The sequence below is a fragment of the Myodes glareolus genome, chromosome 2 (genome assembly GCF_982192425.1).
Source record: "Myodes glareolus chromosome 2, mMyoGla1.1, whole genome shotgun sequence".
In the NCBI taxonomy this organism is placed as follows: domain Eukaryota; kingdom Metazoa; phylum Chordata; class Mammalia; order Rodentia; family Cricetidae; genus Myodes; species Myodes glareolus.
The window spans coordinates 104,054,746-104,079,156 of record NC_142027.1 but is presented as its reverse complement, the minus strand read 5'-3'; the positions used below and the strand labels follow the sequence as shown (position 1 = coordinate 104,079,156).

Here is a 24,411-nt window from a genome sequence, read left to right as displayed (position 1 = left end):
CTGCTAAAAAATAAATTAATTTACATTTAAAACTACAGAAACGGGGGTGGAGTTTCACGCCTATAATCTCAGGGTTTGAAAGGCTGTGATAGGACAATTATAGGGTCAATGCTTAACTGGCCTACTTAAGGAGACCTTTGCTCAAAATAATAAGTACAAAGGGCCCTTGATACAGCTCAACAGAAGAACACCTGCCTAGAATCCCCCAGTGAGGGGCTGGGGTGTGGCTCAGTGGTAGAGTGGTAGACCTCATCAGAGGTCCAGCCTGGAAAAGAAAGTCTGAGGTCCGGGGAACAGAGCAGCTTTTTTCTATGGCTTCCCAGTTTCCTCCTCATTAAGTATTTTCCGTATTCCTGTTTTTTTTTTTCTCCTCAAACTCAGTCATATATCACTTACTCTGGACCTGCTTCAGGTTTTACTATTTATATCGAGGGGAACAACATCTTGGGCTCATCAATTCTCTCTCTGTGGGAACTTGGGTTGTCTATATATATGCACAGAGTCCCTCACCAACTTGTCACAATGGAGATTTGAATGCAGCTGGCTCAGGGTGGGGCCCGAGCCTTTCTGACAGACCCAGGGAAAGGTGGACGTTGCTGTCTCCGGAACTGTGAGTCATGTGAGGCAACTTTTAGCCTGATGCAGGCATTTTTCTATCTTGATTGAGATTGTGGCTATATGGCCAAAGGCATTTATGAAAGCCCACCGAGTATGTGCTTAAAATGAGTGTGCTTCACAGTGTAGAGCTCATACTGTAACATGAAGGGTCCTGTTTGTTTGGGGATTTCTGTCCTGCCTGCGCCCCCCCCCCAGTTGTTTAGTCCCAGAGAAAAAAAATCACACAAGAGAAATCTAGAAATTATAAAGCTGATTGGCCCATTAGGTCTAGCCTCTTACTGGCTAACTCTCACATCTTGATTAACCCATTTTTCTGATCTATGTTAGCCATGTGGCTCAGTACCTTTTTCAGTGGGGCAGATCACATCCTGCTGCTTCAGTGGTCTGGGCAGAAGTGGAAGGAATCAACTTCCTCCTCCCCAGAATTCTCCTGCTCTCCTTGTATCATTTCCACTTCCTGTCTGGTTTTCCCACCTACACATCCTGCCTGGCCAATCAGCATTTATTTAAAACATGATTAACAGAATACAGACAATTATCCCACACCATCATACCATGTATTAGTTCCTTTTGCTATTGATAAGACAAAAGGCCTGACCAAAGCAACATAGGCAAGAAAAAGTGTGAGAGTTTTAACGGCCAGTTTGACTCAGTATAGGTTCACTTGGGAAGCGTAGCAGCAAGGGACTTAGATCATATCTATGGGGAGTCGTTTTGATTGGTAATTGATGTGGGAACATCCAGTCCAGTCCACTGTGGGGAGCAGCATTCCCTAGGCAGGGGATCCTGACTGTACAAGTAGAGAAATAAAGCTGAGAGCTGGGCATGCATGCATTTATTCTCATACTTGACTGTGGATGTGATGTGGTCAGCTGTGTCAAGTTCCTGCCTTGCCTTCCCGGTAATTATGATCTGTAACCTGGAACTGCGGGCTGAAATAGACCCTTTCCCCCTAAGTTGTTTTTTGTTGTTGCTGCTCTTATTTTGGGCTGCGGTGTGTGTGTGTGTGTGTGTGTGTGTGTGTGTGTGTGTGTGTGTGTCAGGGTATTTTATCACAGTCATAGAAATGAATCTAAAACAGAGGGCTTATTTTGGGTCAGTTTGAGATTTTAATCCACTATGGTAGGGAGTCACGGTGACAGGAACGGGAAGCTGCTGGTGACACCAGTGCATAGTCAGGAAGCAGAGAGATGAATGCAGGAACTGGGCTTACATTCTCCGGTTTTTGTTGTTTTTAAAACTCAGGACATACATAGCTAAAAGTTGCCACTGCATTAGAAACCGTCATCCTAAAATATTAATTCTCAGCTTGCTGTGTTCTGTCCTTTCTTCAGTGTCCCTCAGGAGTGTGGGCACACTTTGTGACAATCACAAAAACACACGCAGGAACTGCGTGGCTCCCAATTGTGTGTGTGTGTTTGTGTTGCACTTCAATGCAAAGTTTCCCGGAGTAGCAATAAAACTCTGCCTGGCCTGTGTCCAATTAAATGAGGGCTTGCCTCTTGCCTTGAGGGTCCCATCTGTTCTCCTCACTGCTGTCTGTGATCTCTGTAACCTGTCCATCCGTCCTGGCTTGCAGCCCTTGATCCAATGCCCCAGTAGCTCAGCTTTGCCTGTAGGATAGCATCTGCCCTCCTTGGCACAGCATCCCAGGCTTGTGGTGGCTTCCCACCCTTGTTCCCATATCTTTTATTTTTTTTTATAAAACACTTGACACTAGCTCTAGCTAGTGTGTGTGTGTGTGTGTTTGTGTGTGTGTGTGTACAGATGTGCACTCACAAATGTGGAGGCCAGAGACTGAAGTCAGCTGTCTTAGCTCTCTCTCTCTCTCTCTGCATATGTGTGTGTCTCTGTGTGTCCGTGTGTGTCTGTGTGCATGTGGCCATGCTTTCATATAGAGGCTGAAGAGGGACATTAAATGTCCTAGTCTGTCATTCTCTTATTCTTTGAGATGAGGTCTCTCTCTGAGCTTGGAACTAGGTTGGCAGCCAGCACGACACAGCAATCCTCCTGTCTCCACTCTCTGCTATGCTGCGTTATAGGTGTGCACAACCATGACCAACTTTTTACCTGGATGTTGGAGATTCAAACTCAGGTCCCTACACGTCTACAGCAAGTCCTGTCCCCCACTGACCCATCTTCCCACATCCACTTTGCTTTTGAGGCAAGGTCTCTCGCTGAACTCAGAGCTCACAGATTAGACAGGGCTGGCTGATCAATGAATCCCAGGAATCTACTTGTCTCCACCTCCCCGGTCCTGAGATTACAGATGTACACTGCCCAATTTGTAATAACAAGGGTTCTGGGGACGGGACTCCGGGCCTCCTGTTGAGTCGCCTCCTTGGCCTGCCCCAGCTGTGTACAGGCCTCCCTTCCACTTGTCTACTTCTCTCAGCTCCAGGAGGCCTTGTTGTACACCCTCTGGCCAGCCGGCTCCCTAACTGCTCATTCAAAGCAACTGTGCCATCTTGCACCTGGCTGCCGCACATCTGTCTCAATAGATGTTGTAGCGCCCTTTCTGCTGCTCTGATAAAATACTAGACCAAAAGCAGCTTCGGGAGAAAGGGTCAACTTGGTGTACACCTCCAGATCACAGTCCATCACTGAAGGAAGTCAGGGCAGGAACTCAAGAAGGAGCCTGAAGCAGAAACCCACACTAATCAGGGCACTCCCTACAGACTTGTCCACAGGCCACCCTGATAAAGACAGTACTTAAGATCTTTTCCAGGTGATTCTAGTCTATTAAGTACCAACTATGACACCAGATGATACTCTGGGGGTGGAGAACCATCTTTCCTTCATTGATATGCTTTTTTTGAGACAAGGTCTCATGTAGCCCAGCCTGGCCTCGAACTCACCATATAGTCAAGGATGACCTTGAACTTCTGATACTCAAGTCTCTATCTCCTCAATGCCATGGCTACAGGTAAATGTCACAATATGTGATTTAGCCAACACTGGGAATGGAACACAGTGTTCCACTGTGTTACACGCTAGGGAAGTACTCTACCCACTGAGCCACGTTTCCAGCCCCCCTTCCCTGAATTACAAGTACATTCCAGAGTGTACATAGTAGTTCCTGGGTGTGTGTTATATACTTGTATGTGTTTGTGCGTATGTTTATGTGTTATACGTGAATGGTATTGAGTTTGTGCTATATGTGTGTGTTGTGTGTGTGTATTGTACGTGTATGTGAGTGCGTGTATGTGTGTGCTGTGTGTGTGAGTGTCTATTGTGTGTGAGTGTGTGTGCATGTGTATGTGAGTGTGTATGCATGTGTATGTGAGTGTGTGTTGTGTGTGAGTGTGTGTTGTGTGTGTGCTGTATGTGTGTGTTGTATGTGTATGTGAGTGTGTGTCTTAGTTCACCACGCTGCTGCGGGAACAGAAAACCATAGCCTGGGTCATGTTTAATGAACAGAAATGTCTTTGAGTCGTGGTTCTAGAGGCTGGGAAGTCCAAGGTCAAGGGGCCACGTTTGGTGAGAATCTGCTTATGGCTTCTTCATCCCACAGTGAAGGGGAAAAGAGGTTATGTAAGAGAGCAAGAAGGGAGAAAAGGGGGTGGGCTCACCCTTCTCTCAGCAGCCCCTCTAAGATGACTGACCCAATTCTGTGAGCCTTGGAACCTCTTTGCTTGCCTGCCTGCTTCCCATCCGCTCTCTAGCTCCACCATCTCCTCCCCTTTCTCCTCTTCTTCCTCTTCAGGACAGGTCTAATGTAGCCCAGGCTGGCCTCACACTCATGATGAGAACGACCTTGAACTCCTGATCCTTCTCCTCCACTTCCTGAGAGTTGGGGGTGGTCACAGATGGGGGCCAACTCCTGATTTATCCTCAGTTTTATAGGAGAGAATGGAGGTGCAGGTCAGTGACCTGCCTGAGGTCACAGCGCTGGTACTGGCAGGGGCATGCTCGTCACAGTGGTTGCTCTGTGGATGACACCAGGTGTTGAACTGCCTGAAGGAACAGACAAATCGTGGGAGGAAGTGGCGAGCGCTGCTCAAGCTCCCGCAGCGTTTAATTGTTTTATCATTTGTGTGTGCTCCCATGTGCTCACACAAGCACATAGGTGCCCACGGTGCATGCATGGAGTGTAGAGGGCGACTCTCGGGAATCTATTCACTCCTACCATGTGGGTCCCATGGATACATATCCTTTTCTGTTGAGCCACCTCGCTGGTCCAATAATGTTTTCATTTGTATGTGGGTGTGTGTGTATGCTCCTGTGGCTATACATGTATATGTATGTGTGTGTGGAAACCAGAGAACAACCTGTTCTCACAAGTGAGCCACCTTGTTACTCTTGAAACAGTACCTCTTACTGACTTAGGACTCACTGATTTGACTAGGCTGTCTGGCCAGTCAGTGTGCCCCAGGGATCTGTCTGTCCCCACATCCCCAGTGTTATATAAGCGAGTGTTACAATATATACTCGGCTTCTTCTTCCTCTTTCTCTTCCTCCTCCTCCTCCTTTTCTTCTTCTTCTTCTTCTTCTTCTTCTTCTTCTTCTTCTTCTTCTTCTTCTTCTTCTTCTTCTTCTTCTTCTTCTTCTTCTTCTTCTTCTTCTCTCCTTCTCCTCTCCTTCTCCTCCTCTTCCTCCTCCTCCTTCTTCCTCTTCCTCTTTTTCTTCTTTTTCTCTCCTCCTCCTTCTCTTCCTCCTCCTCTTCCTCCTCCTCCTTCTCCCCCCTCCCCCTCTTTCTTCTTCTTCTTCTTCTTCTTCTTCTTCTTCTTCTTCTTCTTCTTCTTCTTCTTCTTCTTCTTCTTCTTCTTCTTCTTCTTCTTCTTTCCTCCTCTCCTCCTCTCCTTCCTTCTTCCTTCCTCTTCCTCCTTCTTTTCTTCTTTTTCCTCTTCTTCTTCCTCCTCCCCCTCCTGTTTCCCTTCCTCCCCTTCCTCCTCATTCTTTTAAATATTGATTCTGGTCTGGAACTCAGGACTTAACAATGGAACTATATTCCCAATGCTCTCCTAGAAGGAGCACTTTGAGTTAGGCGGTCTTACTGTCTGTGTAGGTGGCCACACACCTTCCCCAGAACAGTCCCCTGGGAAGGGGCTGCACCTCAGTTACCAGACATCACCTTCAACAACCTCTGGCTGAGATTTTTAGATTTTAAAGAAAACAAGAGTCTGATTCAGTGTTTCCAGCATGGCAGGAAACTCAAGTCATCTATCTGTTGCTAAAAGAAAAAGAAAAAAATCAAACCAGGAAAAAAAAAGAAGACCCACGCTTTTGTGTCTTGGAAAATTCTGAATGTATATCATTTTAGACCACAACAAACACTGCTCACCATAGAAGCCCGAAGTAAGAAGCAGAAGGGGAGATGGTGACTACAAAACACACACATTAATAAACAAGGGCCTGGATAACCAGTCAACAAATCCAACCTGATAAACACCACAGGCAAGAAGAAACACCTCAATGCTTTGCTTCCACTGAATAATAGACAGATAGCTGCCAGGGTCTGCTGGGAGACGTTAAGGCATACAGGATCTGGCAATCCACAGGCTCTCTATGGATGGTGGCAGAAGAGGTTACCAGTGTTCAAGACGAAAAGAAGAGGGCTTGTAGATTTAGGGACAGAAATGCATTTGTCTGGTGACAAAGACAGATTTGCCTGGGTGTTTGCACTGGCTTCCCAGAGTTGTGGGTAGATCCCACTGATTCATCAGAGCTTCCTGACACAGCTGTCAGAAGTGCTAACTACCCAACTGGGGAACTCATTTCGCTTAGAGATCTGCATGAGGATGAACCCCTATGGAAAATCAAGATGAATTTGGGGAGCATGTCTCTTCCCACCTGGTGGGCAGCTGCATCAGTGGCAAGGGTGTTAGTACAGACCAGGAGCTCAGGGGGTTCCATTACGCAAGAAGAAACTTTGGACTTGTACCTGGGAAGTTGTTAAAGATGCTGAGTTGTGGCCCAGGGCGATGGCTCAGTTGGGAAAGGCTTCACTGAGCGAGCATGAGAACCCAAGTTCAAACCCCCAAACCCATGTGAAAAGGCTGGGAGTGGTGGCGTGATTGTGTAACCCCAGTGCTGGGGAGTTGGATAGGGATAAATGCTTGGAGCTCAGTGACCAGTCAGCCTTGATAAACTGGTTAACTCCAGGTCTCACTGAGAGATTCTGTCCCCCCCCCCCCCCCAAAACCCTATGAGGGCCAGTAAGCTGGCTCTGAGAATAAAGGAGCTTGCTGCCAAGTCTGATGCCCTGCGTTTGATTCCTGAGAGCTATGTGGCAGAAAGAGAGAACCAACTCCCTCTAAATTATCCTCGGACCTCCACACACGTGCTACAGCATGCAAACCACACACCCCCAACAACTGCCTAAAATGAAAAAGAAGAAAAATCCAAGATGAATGACTCCTGAGGATGACATTTAAGGCTGACCACTGACTGCCATATGCATGTGCATGCATTTAAACACACACACACACACACACACACACACACACACACACACACACCAGCATTAAAGATGGAAAGATCTTATGTTACTAGAGAACCATAGCCTGTATCCAACATCTGTATTTCCTCCATTTCTCTGTGACCCCAGGGAAGCCAAAGGGCCCTATAGTCCCGAGAGAAGAGGACGCTGAAGGTCAGAGCAAAGGCTGATGCGGAGGAGTCCAGGGCTGACGACAGGATCCACCCCCGGAGAGGTCAATTAATAAAAATCAACCTTCACTTCACAGAAGGCTCCGCTCTTCCCATCTCCATTTTTCACCCACTTAGCTCGCAAGCGCCTCTGAGCAATCTCGTGGAGTAGGAAGGCAGGGATTATTCATCTTCATCTTGTCTCACAAGGAAACAAAATCTTGGGGGCAGTGAAGTGATTTGTTCAAAGTCACAAGGTCACCATGGAGTTTGCAGCTGGTGGAGAAGAGGAAAGGGTGCCCAAATGCCCCTTTCAGACTCTTGACCGCAGCAGACATCAGCAATCGATCTCAGAATGCTCTGCCGCTGAACTTGGATCCCCTAGGAAGTGCTCCTGTAAGCCATTACCAGTTGACTGGAATTGGCCTGCAAAATGGAATGCCTCTCAACTTCAAGTGCCATTTGATTTTCTCCTTTGAATAATGAAAAGACTGAGTCTCTGTGGAGAGAAGGGACCTGGCCAAGATTGTCCTATGGCTCAGTGATCCAAACCCAAGTCAAAGCCCCTCCCTTAAAGAATATTAAACCATATAAATTTCTTAATTGCTTGTTTAAGGTGAAATTCAAAAAGTTTCCGTGTGTGTGTATTTCTCTCTCTCTCTCTCTCTCTCTCTCTCTCTCTCTCTCTCTCTCTCTCTCTCCTCTCTGTGTGTGTTTGTCTCTGTGTGTGTTTCTGTGTGTGTGTGTGTGTGTGTGTGTGTGTGTGTGTGTGTTGGCAGTGTCTTCCTCTACCACTGTGCCTTCTTGCCTTGAGATACAGTTTCTTACTGAACTGGAAGCTCACTGTTTCAGTGAGGCCCATCAGCTAGGAAGCTCCCAGGATCTACCTGTCTCCACCCTCCAGTGCTGGGGTTGCTGGCACGTACAGCCATAGTTTGGCTTTTTCCAAGGGTGCTGGGTCTTTGAACTCAGGTCTTCAGCTTGCACAGCCAGTGCTCCCACCCACGGAGCCACTTCCCAGACCCCTTCTTCATCTTTTTTCTAAACAAGCAAGCAAGCAAGCAAACAAACAAAGTCTTACTATGTAGCTCAGGTTGACCTGGAACTCACTAGGTAGCTCAGGCTAGCTTCAAACCTGCAATATTTTTGCTGCAGTCCAGGGTTACAGGCATGCACCACCAAATCTAGCATACATTGAGCTGTCTTAGAATTGCCTTCAATGTGTGCCTATGTGCACACACAAGAAGCACTCCTGTCATAGTGTATGTATTGTGACCAGAAGACAACGGGTTCTCTCCTGCAGCCTGTTGATCCTGCCCCCTTCCGGCCCCCAGCCTTCTGGCTGACCCCACAGGCTGTTTTTTTCTAAAACAGCTAAGGACTGGAGGCAGAAGGCTTGGGGGGACTCATGTGATGCCACTGTTACTCAATCGAACATTTACCCAGAACCAAATGCCCAAGTACATGCAAATATCTTTTTAAAAGTGATTTCTTCTTCTAAAGGCTTTAGTGAGTCACAAAGCCCTTTCTAGAGGTGACAAGAGAATTATCAGTGTCAATAAAATGTAGTTTTACTTCATACTAGTAATAATTCCCTAAATCTCAAGTGCTGCTGGCCCAGCAGACTAAGAATAAACAGTTTTGGTGTGGGGGCTCAACAGGGAAAGGTGCTTGCGCTTGAGCCTGACGATCTGATCTCTGGGCTTCACATGGCAGAAAAAGAGGACTGACTCTCATAGGCTGTCTTCTGACCACTGCACACAAACCGTGCCTTGTGCACCCCAAATTGTTTAATGAAAGGGAGACCCTAGGATCCCTCGAAGTAAAGCCAGCCAGTAGAAGCACAACGAGCTCAGGTGGCCATCCCATCCCCCACTCCTGGGAGGACAACCCACATCTGTGTTTGCCATGGATGTCCAGATCAGCAAGCACCAGACCAAACAGGCCATGAGGTCACTCCATGACAACAACACGGTCAAAGTCAGCCTTGGCTAAGCATGCTGGGGAGGTGTCTTTGTGACTGCTCTGTTGGTGTGAGGAGACAGCATGTCCAAGTCAACTTATAAAAGGAAACAGTTCATTGGGGGCCTGCTTACAGTTTCAGAGGGTGAGTCCACAATCACGGCAGAGAACATGGCGGCAGGCAGAGGTATGGCCCTGGAGCAGCAGCTGAGAGCTTAAAGATCTGATCCAAAAGATGGAGGCAGACAGACAGACTGGGCCTGGCATGGGCTTTTGAAATCCCAAAGCCCACTCCCAGGGAGGGATCCACTTTCTCCAACAAGGCCACAATTCCTAATCCTTCCGAAGTAGCCTCCCAACTGGGAACCAGCCATTCAAATATATGAGCCTATGGGGACCATTTTCATCCAATCCACCACAAGAGAAGGTACCGACTGACTTAGGGTAGGGTGCTCAGGACATTGTCAGCAGAACTGGACTTAACGAAGCTGGATCTAGAGTTGTCTAACCCAAACACGCTTTGTGTTTGGTTTTGTTTTCAGTGCTGAGAATTAACCCTAGAGCCTCACACGGGCCGGGCAAGCACATTACCACTGAGCTGTATTCCCAGGCCAGAACACATCTTTCACCACATAGAAATGCTTGCCGGTGGTAGAATGGAAAAAAAAAATATAGTAAATATGTAGAATGTGCTGCACAGACTCAGCAAGACCCAACCTGGAGGAGTTCCCCAGACCTTCCGCGTAAAGGAGGCCAGAGAGGAGTCAATCCTGTGTGACTGCATTCGTGTGAAGGCCAGGGCAGGCGAAGCAAGGCTTATGGAATAATGCAGGGGAGAGTTCGCCTTGGCTGTCGGGAGGCCTTGTGAGAGGCACCCTGGGTGTCTATGGATGACCCATGCCTAAGATTGGCTCCACGTGAATACCCGAAATCTCTCTTGTCCTAGATTTTCTACAGCTGCCCAAAATCTCTGTGTGCAGAGGACACGAAAATAGAAGTGAAACCAGCTAGGGGAACGAGGTGGGGGAGGGGAGCGGCAGGGGAGGGGGAGGGGAAGGGATGTGCTCAAAAGACACTTTTTTTTGGGTATGAAAATTGCCTTGTGTAGCTCAGTCTAAGGAAACAAAACCAAGCTCATCGAACTGTGTGTGTAAGACTGGACGGTACAGTGGGTGTTCTAGCATAATGAAATCAAAGCCTGGGCCCAGGAGACTCAGGCAGAGTGTGTGCTGAGCAATGAGGAGGATCTGAGTTCAAATCTTCAGTGCCCACATAATAGCTGGGAGTGGTCATATGCTTGTCTGTAATTCCAGTACTGTGTGGGGTGGGGTGGGGTGGAGACAGGTGGATTGCTGGGGCTGACTGCCTGTTGGCCTAGTTGCAGGTTTGCTTCTCTCAAGAGAAGAAGGTGCTGGGTGATGGAGCAGGACACCTGAAATCCTCTTCTGACTTCACATATAGGTGCACACTTGCACATGCATGTGTATATACACTCGCACACAAATACAAAAATAATCAGAGAAGAAGTGATGCCAGGCACGGTGTGGTGGCACACATCTTTAAATCCAGCGGAAGGCAGAGGCAGGAGGATCTCTGTGACTTTGGGACAGGCATGGTCTCCATAGCAAGTTCCAGGTTAGCCAGGGCTATATATATATATATATATATATATATATATATATATATATATATATATATATATATATATATATAGTGAGACCCTGTCTCGAAATAAAGGAATGGCAGATGGAGAGATGGCTCGGTGATTAGAGACTCTGATCTAGAATCAATTCCTAGCACCCATGTGGGGGCTCACAACCGTCTATAACTTCAGTCCCAGGAGATTCTATGTCCTCTTCTGGCCTCTGTAGGCACCAGGCACACAGGTGGTACATAGACAAACATGCAAGCAAAATACCCAAACATGTTAACAACAACAACAGCAACAACAACAATAATATAGTGGTGATTTGAAAAAATGATCCCCAAAAGGAGTGGCACTATTAGGAGGTTTGGCCTTGTTGGAGGAAGTGTGTCATTGTGCAGGCGGGCTCTGAGGTCTCTTGGTCTCTTTCCTCAAGCGTCCCTCAGTGTGACAGTCAGCTGACTTCCTGTTGCCTACAAGATGTAGGGTTCTCAGCTCTGGCACCACATCACACCTGCCTCCATAATGGACGGAACCTCTGAAACTGTGAGTGAGTCACACCAACTAAATGTTTTTTTTCAAGAGTTGCCATAGTCACAGTGACTCTTCACAGCAATAGAAACTCTGACTATAATAATAATAATAACATAATAACTACTGAAGTAAAATAAAAGTTTTCCCCACTGGTGAGCACTCTGCTTGTATCCCAACAGAGACCACAGCCTGGGGTTCTCACACTCTTCTCACGGCGGGACAAAGCTGGAAGGGATACTCAGCCCTGAAGGAAATGCTGTTCAGTCTTGGTGAGTTGGAATCCCCGAAAGCTAGAACCCAACTCACAGCTTTAAAATGTTTCAGGCAAGGACTGGGAACAGAAACATGGGCTCTCTCAGCAAAGCTTGCTATGCAAGCGTGAGGACCTGAGCTCAATCCCCAGCACAGACATGAAAGGTGGTCATGTGGGTGCATGTTTGAAACTCCTGCACTGAGTGGAGACAAGAGGATTCCTGGGTTTCACTGGCCAGCCAATCAATCAATGAGCCACAGGCTGCTGAGACCTTGTTCCCAAAACAGACTGGAGAGCTCCTGGGAACAACACCCGAGGCTGACCTCTGATATCTATATGCACACACACGTACATGCATGAACACATATATACCACACACATACAAGTGCACACATTTAAACATGCCATACACATACATGTACACACGTACACGTGCACACATGCATGCATACACATGCATATATGCATGCAGGTACATGTGCCCATATACAGACATGTATACGCATGTATACACAGAAACACATGTATACACACACACAGATATACAAACACACATACATTTTGGGTAAAAGAAAAGGATCCGAGATAAATGTTTTCAATCCTCACACTTCCTACCCAACCCCAGAGTTCCTGCCATAAGTAGCATCTCACAAATATTTTAGCGTTGTCTTCTACCCACTGATCAAATAAGGTTCTCATCAATGCCCTCATAGCATCCATTGTGCGGCTGATCCTACCCTGTAATAAACTGCACCTGTGTGAACGTCTGGGTGAACAGATCTTTGTATGCTTGTGCAAGCACACCTGTGAGGTAGTGACTCACAAGCAGAATCCTTGAGCTGTGGGGTTTATACATCCACACGCTGATGTACAATGTCAACAGTGTGCGAAGCTGCCTGACCCCTTTCCCATTTGTCCTGATTGATTTGGTCTCACCAAGCCTTCTCCTCCTCTTCCCTCCCCTCCCCTCCCCTTTCTCTTTCTTTCCTAATCTGTGTGTGCACACATGAGTGTGTATGCACACCCACCCATAGGCATGCCTGTGGTGATCAGACATTGACTTTGAGGGTCTTACTCAGCAGTTCTCCCTCTGATATTTTGAGACAGACTCTCACTGAACACTAATAGTCTAGACTGGATAACTCCTGCTGTCTCAGTTCCCCCTACCCAGAGCTGGCAGGCTAAGAAAGCCTGCCACAGCACTCAGTTTTCGCCTGAGTCCTAGGGATCTGGACCCAGGACCTCACATCTGTGCAGCAAGCTACCCTCTCCTCAATCCTCTTCCCCAATTTGTTATGCAACCCAGGATGAACTTTCAGTCCTCCTCAGTGTCCCGGCATTACGGCCAGGTATCTTCCCCGTCTCCCTTTCCCCATCAAGCAGTTTTGAGTGTTTCTAGTCCATCATCCTCACTCAGTGTTATTTCACGTGGATTCATGGTAACCTGCGTTGATTGCTCTGCTTCCTTTCTGTTTGTTTATCTCCTTTGTCGCTTCCCCCACAGGGTTGAACTCTCTTCCTCTGGAGTAGGTGAAGTTCCACCCAGGTCTATCCTGTGCCACCCACACAGCCACCCTGTCTGTGGCCTAGAGCTGAGTCACTTTGAAAGGGACCAACTACCTCACACATCCAAAAATAATTTTTATTTGTACCCTTCAGGATAAAGTTAGCAGGTTCCGATGTCTATTGATTTACAAGTGCTCTTTATATATCAGGGAAAACACTCTCTGCCTTCCCTACGGCTTTGCACCTTTAAAGTTGTTCTGCCTCACATCCTCATAAAAATCAAGGCAAAAAGAAAACGTGAAACAGGTGTCCCAGAGCTCAGTGACACACTGCCTTCATGTGCAAAGGCCATCTGTGCTAATTTAGGGACAATACCTTTACTTTTTTAAGACTAATTTTAGACAGACAGGATCTCACTGAGTCGCTCAGATTGTTTGAACTCACTGTGACCCTGGTTGGACTCCATCTTGCCATCTTCTGGACTCAGCCTTCTGAGTAGCTGGGACAACAGATTCCAAGTCCATTTAGGGAACAGTGTGTGTGTGTGCGTGTGTGTGTGTGCGCACGCGCTTTTGTTTTTACTTTTTAAATTCACTAGGAAGCCAGAAAGATAACCTTGACCATTATCATAAGGAATAATACCATTTACATCATTGTCCAGCTCTGGACAGGGCCTCTCATTGACTTGCAGTTTATCAGTTCAGCCATGGCTGGCCTGCAAGCCCAGGGATCCGCCTGTCTCTGTACCCCCAGCTCTGAGATTAAAACTACATGCCAACATGCCCTGGATTTTTACTTAAGTGTTAGGGATAGAACTCTGGACCTCACGCTTGCAAAGCAAATGCTTTATCGAGCCATTTCCCCAGGCTGGGCAGGTAGCTTTTGCTTCAAGACTTGCTTATTTTTATTTTGTAAGAGTTTTACTTTCATGTGTGCATATGCACCATGTGTGCACCCAGTACCAACAGAGGCCAGAGAGAATGCCAGGTATGGTGGAACTGGCGTTAGAGACAGTTAGGACCCTCCGTGAGGGTTCTGGGAACTGAACCCAGGCCCTCTGCAAGAGCAACAAGCCTTCAATCACGAAGATATCTCTGCAGTTCCTGGGATGGTGTTGTTTTATACGTGACTCTTTGCTGAGGCCCCACAACTCATAGGGAGCAAAGCTGGGACAGTAGGCTCTCCATCTGGCTCCAAGTCCCTAGATCTTCTCGTAAAGCAACTTGCTTCCTAACAGTGAGGTCACTCCTAGGGGTGGCAGTACCCAGAGAAAGCCAGAGTTCCAGCAGATGCTGGCTTCATTCCCTCTAGGTGTGAGGATGCAGGGAAGAGCATGGGCTCTTCACTCTACTGTCTGCATACTCCTCAGTGAGAAAGGCAGGAAGGAGGATGCAATTCTAACACAAAAAGTGTGTCAGGAGACGGGGGTCAAAATGAAATTCTTAAACCCGTCTCTTGCTCATTCTGCCAGGAGCATCATCCAGTCAGGAATGGGTGTGGACCATTGCAGTGCAGCAGCTGTAGTGGTGATAGGAGGAGGAGCCAAGGGCGGGAAGGGCTAGCGATTGCCAGGCAGCAGGACCTGGCGGTGAGCTTTTATTACTCCTGGCACTGGGCCTCGGCCACCCATTACACAAACCTGAGAGGGGCCGTTATAAACTATGAGCCCTTGAGCAAATCACTGTCCGAAAGGTTACCTTTCTGAAAACAGTGACCTATTAAAACCACTGGGCCAGAGAGCAGGGTCCCTAGAGGGGAGTGTGGGGCTCTGTATGGGGCTCTGTATGGGCTGTGCCCTGCATTGGTGGTTTGTAAGATCTGTGCTCTTCCCACATGGCCTGGCTGGATGAAGAGGACGGCACCTGGGAATCTGTTTCTTGTAATTTTTCTGTGGGATCAAGGATGTGTTTGTTCCCTGTCGTAGGGAACCTGAGAAAAAGCCCCCAGTAAGGAGCTGGGGGTGTGGCTCAGTGGTAGAGCACCTGCCTAGACTCCTCCAGTGAGGGGCCGGAGACATGGCTTAGTGATAGAGCTCTTGTCTAATTTGAGTGATTCCCTGGCTTCAGCCTCTAGCACTGCAAAAAAAAAATCCAAGCAAAACCCTGTCATTTTTCTTCAACAGAAAGCATTTTTTGAGAGGCTTCTTTGAAAGCTGTTTTTTTTTTTGCCTTTCTGTTCGTTCCCAGATTTCAATCAATCCCAGCATTTTCCAGCTGGCTTGATCCATGCAGCCACACAAGTGAGAGCAGTGCTTTTCCCAGGGTAGATTTCCTGGGCATGACTCTCTGATTTCTTTTAATGCTCACAAGCATCCTATACGACTGGGATTGTAAACAGGGAAACCGAGGCTGACGCAGCCTGGGAGAGATAACCTACCCAGCTGGGCTGCCGGGGGAGCAGTCAGGGATGCTGTGCCTCCAAATCTGACCTCAGACTTTAACCTTGGATTGTGCCTGGGGCTTGGTTATTCATAGCAAAGGCAGGGAGTGGCAGGCCCATCTTTCCTTTAATTTTTTTTAAAGACTTATTTTAAACACAGAAATTTGTATGTCTGTGTGTGGATATTCACAGGGAACTGCAGTGCCCATGGAAGCCGGAAGAGGGCGTTGTATCTCCTGGAGCTGTGAGCTGGGATGTGACTGCTAGACATTGAACATGGGTCCTCTGCAAGAGCAGTACTTGCTCTTGACCATCAAGCCGTGTCTCCAGCCCCAGGACATCTTCCTTAATTGTCCCTTGGAGTAGGTGGACCTTATGTCTATGTGTTACTTTCATTGGTTAATAAAGAAACTGCCTTGGCTTTTTGATAGGGCAGAATTCAGATAGGTGGAGTAGACTGAACAGGATGCTGGGAGAAAGAAAGCAGAGTCAGGCAGACGCCATAATTCCCCTTCCCGAAATGGACGCAGGCTGGACTCATGTCGGAAAGCCACGACCTCATGGTGGCATACAGATTATTAGATATGGGTTAGTCAAGATGTGGGAGTTAGCCAATAAGAGGCTAGAACTAATGGGCCAGGCAGTGTTTAAATGATTACAGTACCGTGTAATTATTTCGGAGGGTAAACTAGCTGGGATCCGGGTGGGAATGTAGCCTGCCACTCCTTCTACAGATTGGCGCCCAGAGCAGTGGTTCTCAACTTTCCCAATGTTGCGACCTTTTAATACAGTGCCTCATGTTGTTGTGACCCCCAACCATGTAATTGTTTTCATTGCTGCTTCCTAAACATAATTTTGCTACTGTTGTGAATCATAAGGTAAACGTCTATTTTTCAAGGGCTTCGGTGATCCCTGGGAAAGGGTCATTTGGCCCCTAAAGGGGTCACCACCAAACAGGTTGAAAACTGCTTTGGAGGATGCTGAAATCAGCAAGGTTGTCTACTAGAGAGTGACATCACAGAGCTGGTCCCATGGCCTGTCAACCAATCCAGACCCTAGACCCTGAAGAGGGAACACTGACCCAACTGCCCTCTCCTCTTGATCCTATGTATGTGTTTTAATTCAAATATCACAGGTCTGACTTTGCAAAACAGCAAGCCAAGATATGGTCTGAGCAGGGGGCTGCCTGGGAAACTGGCCCTTATAAGACATAACAATGCCCCATCTTTATGACCTTCAAAGCAGAGAGAAACAAGATCAACCTTTTTGTTTTGTTTTGTTTTTAACATACTGAGGAAGCTGAGCCTGGTAGTGAAAGCCTACCCCATCCTCCCAGATACTCTGGAGGTTGAGGCAGGAGAATGGCAAGATAAAAGCCAACCTAGGCTACAAAATGAATTCAAAGAGCTGGCCTGAATAAGTGAGACATTGTCAGACACACACACACACACACACACACACACACATGCACACACGCACGCACGCACGCAGAGAGAGAGAGAGAGAGACAGAGACAGAGACAGAGACAGAGAAAGGAAAAGAAAGGAAAATGAAAGTCTGGCTGAGGATAAGCTCAGTGGTAGAGCACCTGCCTAGAATCCCCCAGTGAGGGGCTGGGGTGTGGCTCAATGGTAGAGCACCTGCCTAGAATCCCCCAGTGAGGGGCTGGGGTGTGGCTCAGTGGTAGAGCATCTGCCTAGAATCCCCCAGTGAGGGGCTGGGGTGTGACTCAGTGGTAGAGCCCCTGCCTAGAATCCCCAGTGAGGGGCTGGGGTGTGACTCAGTGGTAGAGCACCTGCCTAGAATCCCCAGGGAGGGGCTGGGGCATAGCTCAGTGATGGACCCTCATCCCACCTATCCTCAAAACACAGACCCAGAGCCCCATGAAAACAATCCCTTGTAGGAGAGGTGCTGTAAAGCTGCATAGCAAAGTGGAGAAGGATGTCCAAGCATCACCAGCCCGCCTCAGCCTGGGATCCTTACTGACCCCTGCAGTGTCTCCCATACTCTTCCTTAAGTTCTTTGTCATCAGTGCGTACTGCCTGCAAGATAGGCATCTCAGGGCAAGCAACCTCACAGTTCACCTTCCTTCTGCGGCCCCATGTGTCAAGCACAGAGCCACCCAGGAAGTGTTCACTGGTTGACTCAGACAAAAGCATTGGCATCCTCATGAGAGAGTTTGGTCTCTCTAGGCTTTCTCTGAATAGCCCAGGCTAGCCTGGAACTTCCAGTTCTCCCCACTCAGCTTCCAGAGCTCCTGGTAACCTTGTAATTTGCCTACAGGTCTTTGCTCTAACGATTTTCCTTTTCGGTCACGGGAGGATCGTTCTTGTGCAGGCTTGACGCTGCGGGGGTGGTGACTTACCAGCCCGCCTTTCTGATAGGTTGCTATTAGAATCTGTACAGGTGCAGGCCATTTCCCTGTGATGTCGCAAGGCTGAGGGCTGCTGGCTTTACCCTGGATGTACCCATTGCAGGCCCAGGGGATCTATTTTTGCTTCAGAGATGCAGTGGGGCTGAAGACAGCTGGGATCTGGGGAAGCACCAGGGTGAAGAAGCCCTGGGGTTAAATTCCTGTCCATAAGCTCACTGATTTACTGCATGAGATTTCCAGCACACGTTATGCATGAGAAGGTACCGAATAAATGTTGGGTGAAGGACCCCTACCCCCACTTTCTAGTAGGTCATACCTTCCAGAAAAGTCATAAATGTCAAAAGAATTTTTTTTTCCAACCTACAAATCCAAGTGACTGGTCATTTGGAGATGAATGCTGAGCTGGTGGCCCCTTGCTATGGCAGTGACGGGAACTGCAGCCTTAGGCAATAGTCCTTAGCTGTCCCCCAAGGCACAAATATAGCCTCACAATGTGTCATTCTCTCTTGAATCCAGAACCCCTAAAGGACAGAACTCTTCAAACTCCCCATCGAGTACAGAGAGGTGACTTTAAGCATTAGGCCATTGGCCCCAAACATCCAGGCTCTGGCACCTCTCTTTGGAAAGTAAGGAGGACCACCTTCTCAAGAACCCCTGAGTTACGCTCTCTTGTGCTCTGCAAACCTCCAGCCATTCAGGTGCCAGCCAAGTTCTGCTCCAGCCTCTGTGGCAGGTGCATTGGGTGGGGAGTGGAGGAGTGGAGGGGTGGAGGGGTGGCTTGGCGGGAGGAAGCATGGCGGCGGGGGGTGGGGGAGTGGCGGGGTGGGAGGGTAGAACTACATTCATTCCCAAAACCTTTAGGGAGGGCCAGGGGAGGAGAGAGAAAAATAGGGAGGGAACTAAAGATTGGAACCCTTACCACCTCAGGAGACCACCTACCTGCCCTACTGCCTCTAGAGCACAGGTGGTGTCCCCAAAGTATCTCCTCTTCGCGTCCTCCTCTTACCCCCAGCCCTGCTGCACGTACCTGGGGCGCTCATGCTTCTCAGACTCCCGGTACTTCCTCCACGCAGACCTCCAGTTTCCTCCAGTGCTGGGCTTTGGCCTCCAGCAGGCACCCGTCTGAGGTGGCCACCTTCCCTGGGCCTTAGAGACCCGTAGGGATGCCAGGGGCCAGAGCTCCCGAGATCAGAGGACTCAAAGAGAGGGCATAGGGAAGAAAGAGAGAGAGACAGAGACACACAGAGAGAGAAGAGATAGGAGACAGAGAGAAAGTGTGTCATAGGCTGGTAGGGGCGGGGAAGAAAAATGCAAAACCCCGACAGGAAATGAGACTTGAAAAAAATGCAAAAGGTTAGAAAAGGAGATAAGAAACGGGGAGGGGCTGAGTTTGAGTCTAAGGCTTGGGGTACCCGGCTATAATGAGGTAAGGGATGGATGGGCCTGAGGTGCTGGCTCTGGGTCAGGGGGAATGAGTGTTGAGTCCAAGGTGGCCAAGCCACCTACTTTAGATGGGGTGAAACTGAGCCAGCCTGAGCTGTCAGCCACAGATTCCAGTGTGGGCTTAGGAGGGGAGCCCCCTTTTTAAGGTTTTCTAGGGTAGTTTGAAATGGGGAGTCTTGGATTTCTTCACTGGGAGGATGTGGAGGATGGCAGTTGCTCCTACCACGGAGACTGAAGTTTGGTCAGAAATGGAACCAGGAACCAGAAAGACAATGCCCCTAAAATAAATAGCTGACACTTGCTTCCAACACCAGGCTGGGAGAAATAGGCTTGCCTTGAGAGCAAACTCTTGGAAAAGTTAATTACAATTACTTTTCAAAGTGTGGGGTGGGCATGGGGCATGTTCGCACTGGTTTTTAGAAGATGCTGTCTGTGTTTGTCTTTATGAATCGCTTTCTGCCTTCTTTCTGGAGTCTCTCACTGAGCCTGGAGCTGGGCTGGTGGACAGCAAACTCAGTGACACCCCTGTTTCCACCTCCACAGCACCTGGCTTGCAGACCTGGCCAAACCTGGCTTTCCGGGGGTGGGAGGTGCTGGGGATGTGAACTCAGGTCCTCCTGCATGCACAGCGAGCGCTCTAGAAACTTTTGACTCTATGAAGGAGAGCTCCCCTTCTGCCCCATGCAAGGTGAGAAAGGAGTCCACCTGCTTCAAGACAACTGAAGTGTATGTAGATGTACACAGGGCTCAGGGCACACACACCAAGGGTGACAATTTCTCACCACCTGAACAAAACATGTAGTTCACACCCACATTGTGTTCCATCAAAACATGAGACTTCTATGTCCCTTGCATGCATGCCCTGGTCCCCTTCCAGTCACGATGACACCTGGTCGCAGCCCCCGCAGCCCCAGCTGAGACTAGTTTGCCCATTCAGGGGCAGTGTTCCTTTTAATTTTTAAATTGATGGAGATTTAATTCAGGGTCTTCTGTATAATAAGCACACACTCTGCTGCTAAGCTGCACCCCAACCCCTCACTGGGGGGATTCTAGGCAGGTGCTCTACCACTGAGCCACACCTGAGCCCCTCACTCACTGGGGGATTCTAGGCAGGTGCTCTACCACTGAGCCACACCTGAGCCCCTCACTCACTGGGGGATTCTAGGCAGGGGCTCTACCACTGAGCCACACCCCAACCCCTCACTGGGGGATTCTAGGCAGGTGCTCTACCACTTAGCCACACCCCAGCCCCTCACTGGGAGAGTCTAGGCAGGAGCTCAGTGCTGAGTTTCATCCCCAGGCTCTTGTTATAATAGGGCTTTCTTGTCAGGACCACCAGCCCACAAATAATAGCATAAAGACTTATTATTAATTATGAAAGCTGGGTCTTAGCGTAGGCATTTTTTCCTAACTAGCTCATATAACTTAATTAACCTGTTTCTATTAATCTGCCTTCTGTCACGTGGCTTGGTTACCTTTCCCCTGTCCCTTACGTCTGAGTGGTTCTGTGTCATACGCAACACCTGGTCCTGAACTTCCCAGGACTGGACGCAAACCTAGGCTCCCTTTTATCCTTCCCTCTTGCTCAGTCTTCAGTTTCTGACATTTATGGATGGGGCTGGATGCAGGTGCAGCCCACTAAGACTTGGCTTCTCCCCACTCAAATCTTAAAGATGTTAAACTTTCCGAGAGTGTAGAGGAATGATAGCGTGCTCGCCGTGACCTTTCCACACCTGATTCTAGAATTGACATTCTGGTGCATCATTGTCTTTCCAACCATCAATCTTCATTTTGGGTATTTCATAACAGGTAACAGACACTGGTATGGTACCCTTTAAGTAGTCCATCCTGTATGTCACTGGTGAGAGAGCTGGGTCTGTCCTCATATTGGGGTTTGGACTCAGAGCATCACATACGTCAAGAAAGCTATGGCCTTAGGCCTCTTTTTACTTTTATTTCTAAAAATTAAGTTAATTTTTATGTGTGTGTATATGTTTTGTTGTGTGTATTTTTGCATGTGTGTGTGTGTGTGCATGTGTGTGGAGGTCACTTGGGTGCTGGTTACTAAGTATTGTGCACTTTTTTTTTTGTTGAAACAGTGTCTGTCATTAACTTGGAATTCACCAGTTCAGCCAGGCTGGGTGGCCAGTGAGTTCCAGGGAGCCACCTGTCTCTGCCTCCCCAGTGCTGATGTAACAAGCCCACGTTGCCACACTCAGTTTTATTTAAAAACAGGGGTTCTGGGAATGGAGTTCAAATCTTCATGCTATAAAGTAAGCACTTAGCCTACTGAAGCGCCACCCAGCTCTACTCTGAGAATTTTTAAAGGTACAACTTACATGTGGGTCTTTGTGTGTGTGTGTGTGTGTGTGTGTGTGTGTGCATACACATAATTATTTATATATTGTTTTAAAATACATTTATATTATTTTAAAATATACATTATTTACATGTACTATATACATTTAAATATTATTTTAAAATTATGTGTATATGTATCTATAAGTGCATGCATTCAAGTGCCTGTAGAGGCCAGTAGAGAATATGATCCCCTGCAACTGGAGGCACAGCAAGTTGTGAGTCATCTGGTGTGGGGGTTAGGAACAGAATTTGGGTCTTTTGCAAGAGTAGTTATGGCTCTTAACCAAAGAGCCATCTCTCCAGCCCCTAAAAGTTAAAGACAGGTTTTGGCTATGCGATAAGATAAGTTTTGGCAAATGTTTATATTACATGATACAAAACCCCCATGGAGACACAGACCCTCACGGCCTGGTATGCCTGTATCTAGCCACTTATTGCCCTTGAGTGCTGTCCAAGTGGCTGTTATCAATAGGCATTGCATTTTAAACTTTATTTCACTTTAGCTGATCTTCACCTAAATCTAGGAGCCACTCTTTGATTCTGTCACAGGGAAACTTGGGACTATACTGAAGCATTCACATACCAACCCATTTAGAGATTCTGTGGAGCCTAAGTAGAGAGCAAGTATTTCTGAGGAAGCTCTGTAGTTAGTGGATGGGCTGCAAGTTCACAAGACGGAAGAGTTGGGTTCTGTCATACATACCAGATGAGGCAGGGGCTGGAGAGATGGCTCGACCAATGAAGGGCTATCCCCAACACCCGTGTACGTCATGGGCAGGCATGGTGGCCCGACTGTAATCCCAGCCTGAGGGAAGGAGAGACGGGATTCCCAAGGCAAGTTGACCAGTTAGACTAGATGAGTCTGCAAACTCTCAGTGCAGCAGGTGGCCTGTCATAGTAAAAAAGTGGGGAATGATTGGAGGAAACATCTGGGTCAACCTCTGGCTTCTGCTTACACATGCACACATGTACTGTTCACACACAGGGGAGTCCACACATGCACATTTAAGAAGACAGAAGATCTTCATTTGGAGGAAGATGTACTGGGGGTTGAACCTACAGCCTCACACATGGAGGAGCCAATGCAGGGCTGGAGAAATAGTCCTACCTCCAGGAACTGTTAGCTACTGTGTGCCCTCAGTGAAGGACAGGGGGACATGAGCCTTGAAGATCCCTGGAGAGAACGCCGTGGGCTTGATCTTGTGACAGTCTCATGTCAGTCACCACAGGTGCTCTGATTTCAACCTTGTGACAGCTACCTGAGGCCCAAATGAGAGAATCTCACAATAGCAGTGCTCCCAGACTTTCTGCAGTATAAGACACCCCCACCCCCTTAAAATTAATATCTAAGATGTAATGGTATACACCTGTTATTCCTGCACTCAAGAGGCTGAGGCAGGAGGACCACCAGTTTGAGGCTAGCCTGGGCTATATAGTAAGACCTGCCCCCGCCCCAAAGGCAAAAGCAAACATTAAAAAAGTCTAATCTGTTATGGATTGATTGTTTTGTAAAATATAATAAAAATTAATTACTAGAAAATGGAATTTTAAAGAAGACACTCAAGATACAAGCTGACCGACCATGCTTGGCTACCATGACAATGTCAAGCATGCTATAAAGTCTCAGAATGCTGACTCTCCATTTCTGTTACCTGGTTTGGACTTGTCTACACAAGGACGGAGCCCCACATGCCAGGCTGTGGGTCACTTCCCTGCAGAGAAGACAGCTTGCTGACGCCTGTGTCTGCCCCGAGCTGGCCCAGGCAGCCTGAAGACATTAGAAGAGGCAAGACAAACATCATATTGATCACTCGGACGTTCACAAACAGGGGCTGAAGTCAGCAGCTAGAAAGCTTCAGGCTTGGGGTAAGACTGTAGCTCATTGGTAGATGTGTGCACATTTTCTGGGGAGAAATGAACAAATGGTTCTCCACCCTGAGAGTGTGTTGACAACACGCCAAAGAGGTGACCTCACTAGCATTCAGCGTGGGGACCCAGTGAGCTTCACTGGGTGTGAATGAAGCAGTGTGGGTGAGGGATAAGAGACAGGAGTTAGTGTCTAACTCAAAGGCTGCTGCATCAGCCTTGACCAGAGTGACAACCTTGGGAACTGCACCCTTGCAGCTGTTCCCTACAGCGCTTGCGTACAGCTCCACAGGCCGACACCTCCTCTCCCCAGCGCCTACTGCTGCTTTGCCTTACGAATCTTGTAAGTTTTATCTTCTCTGGGGCTTGTGAGGTGTGTTTGCTTCCTAAGGTTCATGAGTCCACTCCCTCCCTCCAGGTTTCAACTCAGAGTAAAACTTGGCACAATAGCAGAGCATTCGCCAAACACTTCAAAGCCTTGGGTTCTAACCCCAGCACCTCACAAACCAGGCAGGAGGGTAGCCTGTAATGCCAGCACTGGGGAGGTGGATGGGGGGGAATCAGGAGATCAAGATCATCCTGGACTATTGTCTTAGTTAGTGTTCTACTGCTGTGTAGAGACACTGTGACCAAGGCCACTCTTAGAAAGCGTTTAATTGGGGACTTGCTTACAGTATCAAAGGTTTGGTCCTTTATCATCATGACAGTGAGCATGGCAGGAGCGTGGCAGGAGCGTGGCAGAAGCGTGGCAGGAGCGTGGCAGGAGCATGGCAGGAACAAGGCAGGAGCGTGGCAGGAACGTGGCAGGAGCGTGACACTCATGGTGCTGTCTCAAAACATACAGTGGAGGATGTGTGAGACAGCTGACAAGGTACAGGC

General features: G+C 48.1%; 1 protein-coding gene across 2 annotated transcripts in view; it reads right to left on the bottom strand.

The window, feature by feature from the left end:
- The window catches only part of Card11 (caspase recruitment domain family member 11), a 127,157-nt gene extending 108,001 nt beyond the window's left edge, over positions 1–19,156 (bottom strand). For both annotated transcript variants that reach the window (XM_087903327.1, XM_087903323.1), the window contains exon 1: positions 18,890–19,156. The gene's annotated coding sequence lies outside the window, so the exon portion shown is untranslated. The remainder of the gene's footprint in view (positions 1–18,889) is intronic.
- Between the last annotated feature and the right edge of the window lie 5,255 nt (positions 19,157–24,411).